This window comes from Panulirus ornatus, chromosome 38 (genome assembly GCF_036320965.1).
Source record: "Panulirus ornatus isolate Po-2019 chromosome 38, ASM3632096v1, whole genome shotgun sequence".
Taxonomy (NCBI): Eukaryota; Metazoa; Arthropoda; class Malacostraca; order Decapoda; family Palinuridae; genus Panulirus; species Panulirus ornatus.
In genome coordinates this window covers 11,123,819-11,130,885 of record NC_092261.1, presented here as the reverse complement: position 1 = coordinate 11,130,885, position 7,067 = coordinate 11,123,819, and the positions used below count along the sequence as shown (strand labels likewise).

Here is a 7,067-nt window from a genome sequence, read left to right as displayed (position 1 = left end):
ACTACTTCCTGAAACACATCCAACCACCTGTTCTCTGATTGTTCCCCATTCATCTCTTATTCTAGTATCTTCTATGCTGGTCTTGATATGAATGACTAGCCCTGGTACATTTCTTGATTCCACACCAAACTTTCTTACCTCTGGGATCGCGAGAGATCTGAAAGTGTGTGTGTGTGTGTGTGTGTGTGTGTGTCAATAAAGTGCATTTGTAAATATCAGAGTTCTGTATTTTGTAAAGAGAGAGAGAGAGAGAGAGAGAGAGAGAGAGAGAGAGAGAGAGAGAGAGAGAGAGAGAGAGAGAGAGAGAGAATCTGTGAATGTGCACAGTTGAACCGTCGCCAAATTTCCCAAGAATATTTTCCATCGCCTGCACGAAAAATCACCAGTCCGGATCTGTCAGGGCCGACCCCGGGAACGAAAACTTGCAAACAAGTTTGGTATTGTCATTAGTTGGTGAATGCTTCAACAGTGTCTGCTGGAGCTGCCGTGAGGGAAGGGTGAATGTGGGAGAAGAGTGAGGTAACGAAGTTACTGCAGATCAACTGGAGAACATAACGGGAACTGAGGAAGGGATGAGTTAGAAAAGATGCATTGACACACTCCTGTATATAGTCTTTGGTACTAGTTGGCGAATGGAATCAGCCGACTGAAAGAAGGCCAAGGAAGTTATGGGGAGGATGAATGAATCAACAGAAAGTAGTTCAGGAAATTGCATGTATACTGACGTACTTTATATCAATTTTTGTTCCTTTTTTGTGATAGTCTGACCTTTGTCAAGGTTCACATATTTTTCCTATGCCCTCTGGTGGGTGGTGAGGTTACTGGTCACACCGTGTACGCCTTAGGTTCACGTGGTCACAGGTCACACGGCACAGTTTCAAGTTACAGTGGTCAATGATGCTAGAGGCACCAAGTCATGAGTCACAGGATGAAAGGTTCTCGCTATCATACAGTACTCATTCTGGAGATAAGAGGTTAAGCAGCACAGGCTTCGGATCCTAGTGGTTATTCACGCTGTAGAATCATCAGGTACTCGTGAATCACAGGTGACAGTTCCTGGCGACAGTGCAAAGGCCTCAGGTCAGCGTTATACCAGGTCGTACAGTATCATAAGGGTACTAGAGCCAGGTCACACCTTAGAATTAGTCTTAAACACAGAGGCTACAAATATAGGTTTCAGGGTCTTAGTGTTTATGGGTCAAACACTTTATGTCTTAAGTCCTGAAGATCCAGCAGATTTGACGGGTCTTGGAGGGTCACATGGTAGTCTTTATGTCGATGTGGTCAATAATCACACAGAAGATCCCTCAGGACTTCGTAGTTATGAGACACGAGTTAGAGCTCTCAAGCCTCGGTGGTGACAGGTCGCTTAGTAAGGTTCTCTACGCTCCATTAGTCACAGGTCACACAGCAGAGGCTCCAGTCCCTGGTTGCCACAGGTCACAGGACAAACAGCATGACACAGGTAACACATCAGAGGCCCTAGGTCTAGGTGGTCACAGGATGCGGGTCACGCAGCAGAGGCTCCAGGTCTTGATGATCACAGGTCATCTAGAAGAGGTCCCAAGTCACAGGTCTTACAGGAAGGACCTCAGTTTTTGGTTGCCGCAGGTTAAGGGTCACAGAGCAGAGGCTTCATGATCTGGTAACACAGTAGAGTTCCCAGGTCCTAGTTGCCACTTGTCGCAGAGCAGAAGCCCCAGGTCCTGGTTGTTACAGGTCACACGGCGTCGGTCTTGTGCCTGAAAACCCCAATAATACCAGAAGGATTATCAAGTTTCCAAGGCAACAGCCCCCCTAGTTGCCAATTATCCGCGTCACCGCACACACTCCACAGATCATCTTTCCCAGCGTTGTTGTCGAGGACCTCCACCCATCGCGGTGCCTCTCCCACTCCGTCACAACACCCCTCTCAACCGTCACCTCTCCCACTCGTCACAACGCCCCTCTCAACCGTCACCTCTCCCACTCATCACATCGCCCCTTTAACCCGTCATTCTTCCCTTAAACATGTCTGTCTTCTTCCATTCCGTCACATTTCCCTTCTATACCTTTACCTTCCACTACCACTCCCCTTGGTCTCCTCCCACCCATCACTTATCCTCTCACTAACTCCTGTTTCCCGCCCCTGCCCAGTGTTACCCGTCTCTCTTCCCTGTCAACCCACCCTGCCACATCGCTAAGCAAAACTATAACACCAAATGGGAGTTTACCTTAGTGATATATATAATATATATATATATATATATATATATATATATATATATATATATGATGTAACAAGCGTAATAACGAGAACACGTAAATATCAAAAACTTTTCACAGTTTAAAATTTCATATGTACACATATTCCTTGTAGACATTTTATAGTAAATACCTTTCCCTTCCCATCCCACACATCAGCTCGTCTGGTATTTGCCCATGCTTTAGAATTTCCGGCTGATGAACATCGTTAAGTTTACGCTGCCAGGGAAGGCAGATTTCGAGAAAGCGAGACAAATTTATACTATATATATATATATATATATATATATATATATATATATATATATATATATACCAAATGGCGACCTAGCTTCGTCTCTTCGATGTATATCAACTGACTTATATTTCTCTCTTGTGTCTCCCCTGATGATGTGATTATTACACGAAAGTGCACTTGGGAAGTTTTCGTGTTACATTTTCGTGTTACATTTTTTTTTTTTTCCCAAAAGAAGGAACAGAGGGGGCGAGGTGAGGATATTCCAAAAAAGGCCCAGTCCTCTGTTCTTAACGCTACCTCGCTCACGCGGGAAATGGCGAAAAGTTTAAAATATATATATATATATATATATATATATATATATATATATATATATATATATATATATATATATAATCAAATGACGATATTCAAATATAAAGTATAATAATGATAATAATGAAATAATTTCATTATTATTACAGTTTGTTCAATTTTTCAGCGATAACATAAAATTTTTGCGTAAGCTTTCAAGTATAAAATGTTTATTCCACCACCCGCAATCACCTTTTACGACAGCATCAGATTTACAGCTCAAGCAAGTCAAACTTTGATACAGTCCGCGTCTCAGTGAGTCAGGTGGCGTGCAGCCCTCCGTGTGAGACGAGACTATAGCTCCCACGGGTTCCCGAGTGATGACAGGTGGACTTGTTTACGCACAACCGCCTCACCAACCCGGTACCCGGAGTGGGACCCCACGCACTCGAGACATGCTCTGTTGTCATTACTCGTTCATCTCTATATTATGCAAACTGATCGCGACGGCCCAGCTCACCCAGCATAGCATAGCAGAGCACGCATTCAGGGGGGGTCCTTTGACGTCAGAGAAACCTGATAACCGGTCGTGTGAGAGGAGGTAATATATCATCGGTAGGTAGGAACAGGACATAAATAATTAGATCATGATCCTTCAAGTGACAGCGATTATGCTATCGTCGTCCAGCCAGATGGACACGACATTCTTACTGTTAATCTTCGACTGTTTAGTAGACTCGCACGTGGAATGAACTGTCGCGGCTTGAGGCACAAGTCATTTCAAAGCAAAGATTAGAATTACGTACTGAAATCTTACGTTTACGTTATCAATGTTGATGTTTTTTTGTTTCAGTAAACAGCTTTCGTGGTCTAGGTAAAAAAGGAACGAATATTCTGTAAAAAAAAAAAAGAAAAGAAAAAAGATAAGTGTGCTTTTGTGTAAAGACGGAGAAAGGATGTATGAGGAGAACTTAAAATTATAATTGGTACATATATATATAGTGCAAAGCTAAAAAAAAAAAATACCCTAACTCTCCCTCCTTGTTTAAGGATTGTTGTAGACACATCATCACCACCATTTCCTCTTGTCTACAGAGAAATATAGAGAGAATTTGAATATCTGCGATGAATAAGGTGCTACCAAGTGTCAAACACAGTAATGAGGGTCTTCAAGTGTATGGTCCCGCTTCCGAGTCGCTGGTGGATGGATACACAAGGAAGAACAGCTAGTGTGTACCAGAAGAAAAAAAAAGGGGGGAGCTTAAGGCTGAGAATTCAGTGTGTAGAATACATGTGTAAAATGGTGTTCCTGAGAGGTGGAAAAACGATGTTGTAAGTGCCAGTTAGAAATGGTCACAAAGGCACAAGTATAACAACTTTAATATATACGTATAGCAAAATCATAGCTATGCAAGAAATGTATTTACGAAAAGTGTCTTTCGAATTTACATAAAAAGCTACCGTGCTAAGATATTATTTTGCACTTAGCATCCGTGGAAAGGGTTTAGCGCTTCCCTTCACAGTGATATAGTTGGAAGGGCTTCCTGCAAGGGGGAGGTAACATCTACATAATTAGCGTGGGATTTGATCATCCAAGTTGGTGCTTAGCCTCGTAAATATTCAGATTGTCCTGGTTACTGTCTTCACTTTAAACATTGATCTCTCTCGAGATTTTCCTTTTTCAATTCTAGTCTTATTTTTCCCCCTTATCACATTTTCTCTTTCTACTTCTCTCTCTCTCTCTCTCTCTCTCTCTCTGGATATGTCCACCATTTTTTACTTTATTCATCTATCCATCCGTCTATTTCATCAACATATCCTTTATTCTTTTTCCTGCTCTCTCTGTACCTCTCCATACCTGTTTCTCTGTCCCTCCTTCACACACACAACCCCACGGGTGCCGAGGAGTTTATTAAAATTCGCCTCATCAGCAAACTCCTGCCTTGTGAAAGTATTGCAACATAATCAATTCAGCTTTAATGATGTTTTGATAACCTTTATCCTCCCGGAAACGTTCATTAAGCTCCTACTAATCATCTTAATAACAGGGCGTCCTCTGCTGCTTATGTTGAGACATTCGTCAGTAAAGCTCCCTCGTATCTTTCAGTATATCTGAAAGCTGAACTTGTCAGTAAGACTCTAGGGATATTTTCTGATGCAAAGTTGTCTTTAATTTCAGTCATGGGTACACTGTGATGTTATGGATAATAATAATAATAATAATAATAATAATAATAATAACAATAATGCTAACAATAATATCATTAATATTAATAATAATAATAATAATAATAATAATAATAATAATAATAATAATACCCTTGATTAATAAAATGCAACCAGAGGCTGAAACTATACACACGAAACACAGCCACTTCTCGTACTATGACCCCAACAGAACAGAAGCAGTAATATATATGCACCAAGAAATGTCTTTCAGGGTCTGTGAACACAGTAATGATGTTCAGTGCTCATTAATAACACTCGGTATTCTACTAATCGTGTCACAGCACATGAGCGGATGAGAGACTCTCCTCCACTATTGTACTACACAGCTGGCTGGCTACACTACAAATGTTACATGGAAGACAGTTTCTCAACTCTTGCTGACAGTGTGGCTACAGCATTTGGTTCATTCCACGTCTTCGTTCCTATGAAATATATTTCTAAACCTATTTCCTTGACTTTAGAAGACAAAGTTTTGCATTTTTTTCCATTTAGTGGTAGAACTCTTCTGTTCTATATATATATATATATATATATATATATATATATATATATATATATATATATTACCGTAACTGCCACATCTGACACAAGGAATCATCCGGGTTTGTCTCAGACAGCGTAACATACTCTGCAGTCACCGACCTGTTGCGAGTAGATAACCAAGAATACGATCACCCGGGCCGCTGGACCCCTCCTCCATGTTCATGAGGCCACTGACGTCTATATATATATCCCCAGAGGGAACCAGCGGTTCGTCCTGCCTTAGTTCCCCAGACGATAAGAAAATATAACGCACCAGGGTATAGTTTTCATGACGTTCATACGCTATCCTAACAAGGCAAACTTCTAAGCCAATTTACCGTCCTGAATCCGGAATACAGAATATATTTTATCATATGTCCGTTACAGAGACTTTAACTCCGTTCACCACCCAGGTGTAGACGCTACACCTTCACTAATGCCCGTCGGTGGTATGGAATATAAAGTTTCCCGTAACTTTATACACACAGTTAGGAACTTCTCACCTATCTCTGATAGTCTTAATAAGTGCGCCATTCTCATTCTAGTCTGGACACTTCTGGTTATCTTTCTCACTGGTATGCGTCTGGCGCATCCTTGACGACTCTTTAAAAGGGTCGGGACAAAGGCAAGGCCATTTATACCCATGAGTCGTACCATCGTGCTGACGGGTCGTGTCATCGTGCCTGAATGTCATACAATCGTGCTGCAGGGACGTAGCTCCCCACCCGACTGCAGTGCTGTCGTGCACAACGGTCGTACCGTCGTGCTCAAGTGGTTCGATCAACTCCCAAGTGTGGACAAGAGTAAGTGCATGTGACAGCGTCGAGGACCCACAGAGTGTTCCCCTCCTGGAGGACAGGTTTAGTGCCGGCGGAGACAAAATTGAAATATAAATCTTTCATAACGTCGCTGGAGCCAGGTGTTGGTGGATGATATATTTCACCATTAATTTGCCACACTGCCCTACCAACCATCATCATCATCATCTCACAAGACCTTCCGTTACCTGCTTGACTAATTCACTTTTATGAAAACAGTTTCTGTTTGACGAGTAATCTTTTGGATGTTTTCTTTCGGGTGTTCCATTCAGATATCTTTATATACTACTACAGCATACATAATTGCAAAAACTATGTGTGTATATATATATATATATATATATATATATATATATATATATATATATATATATATATATATATATATATATATATATGGGTTGAAAATTGACTAGTGATGGTATGTTTACCCCTCTGATACTAGTGTGGTCAATGATGTGCTGAGACAAGAATTTTTTCCGGTAAACACTCTGAGAACTTGTCTCCATGACTCACTATTACAACATTAATCTAAATTCTCCCACTTAGTCCCTGTATAACAGTAATCCCTCATTACTAGTGTTATAATATCTCTGAGGAATGCATGTCTCATCCCGCTGTCCCTTCACCATCATCTTTGTACATTTGCTTTAGTTCACCGTGTGCGTATGTGTGTGTGTGTGTGTGTCTTGGAATGTGTCAAGAAGACACTACTGCTGCAG

General features: G+C 41.2%; 1 long non-coding RNA gene across 1 annotated transcript in view; it reads right to left on the bottom strand.

Moving 5' to 3' along the window:
• Positions 1–244: 244 nt before the first annotated feature.
• The window catches only part of LOC139760896 (uncharacterized), a 33,361-nt gene continuing 26,538 nt past the window's right edge, over positions 245–7,067 (bottom strand). The window contains exon 3 of the long non-coding RNA XR_011715425.1: positions 245–1,742. This is a non-coding gene — a long non-coding RNA (uncharacterized lncRNA). The remainder of the gene's footprint in view (positions 1,743–7,067) is intronic.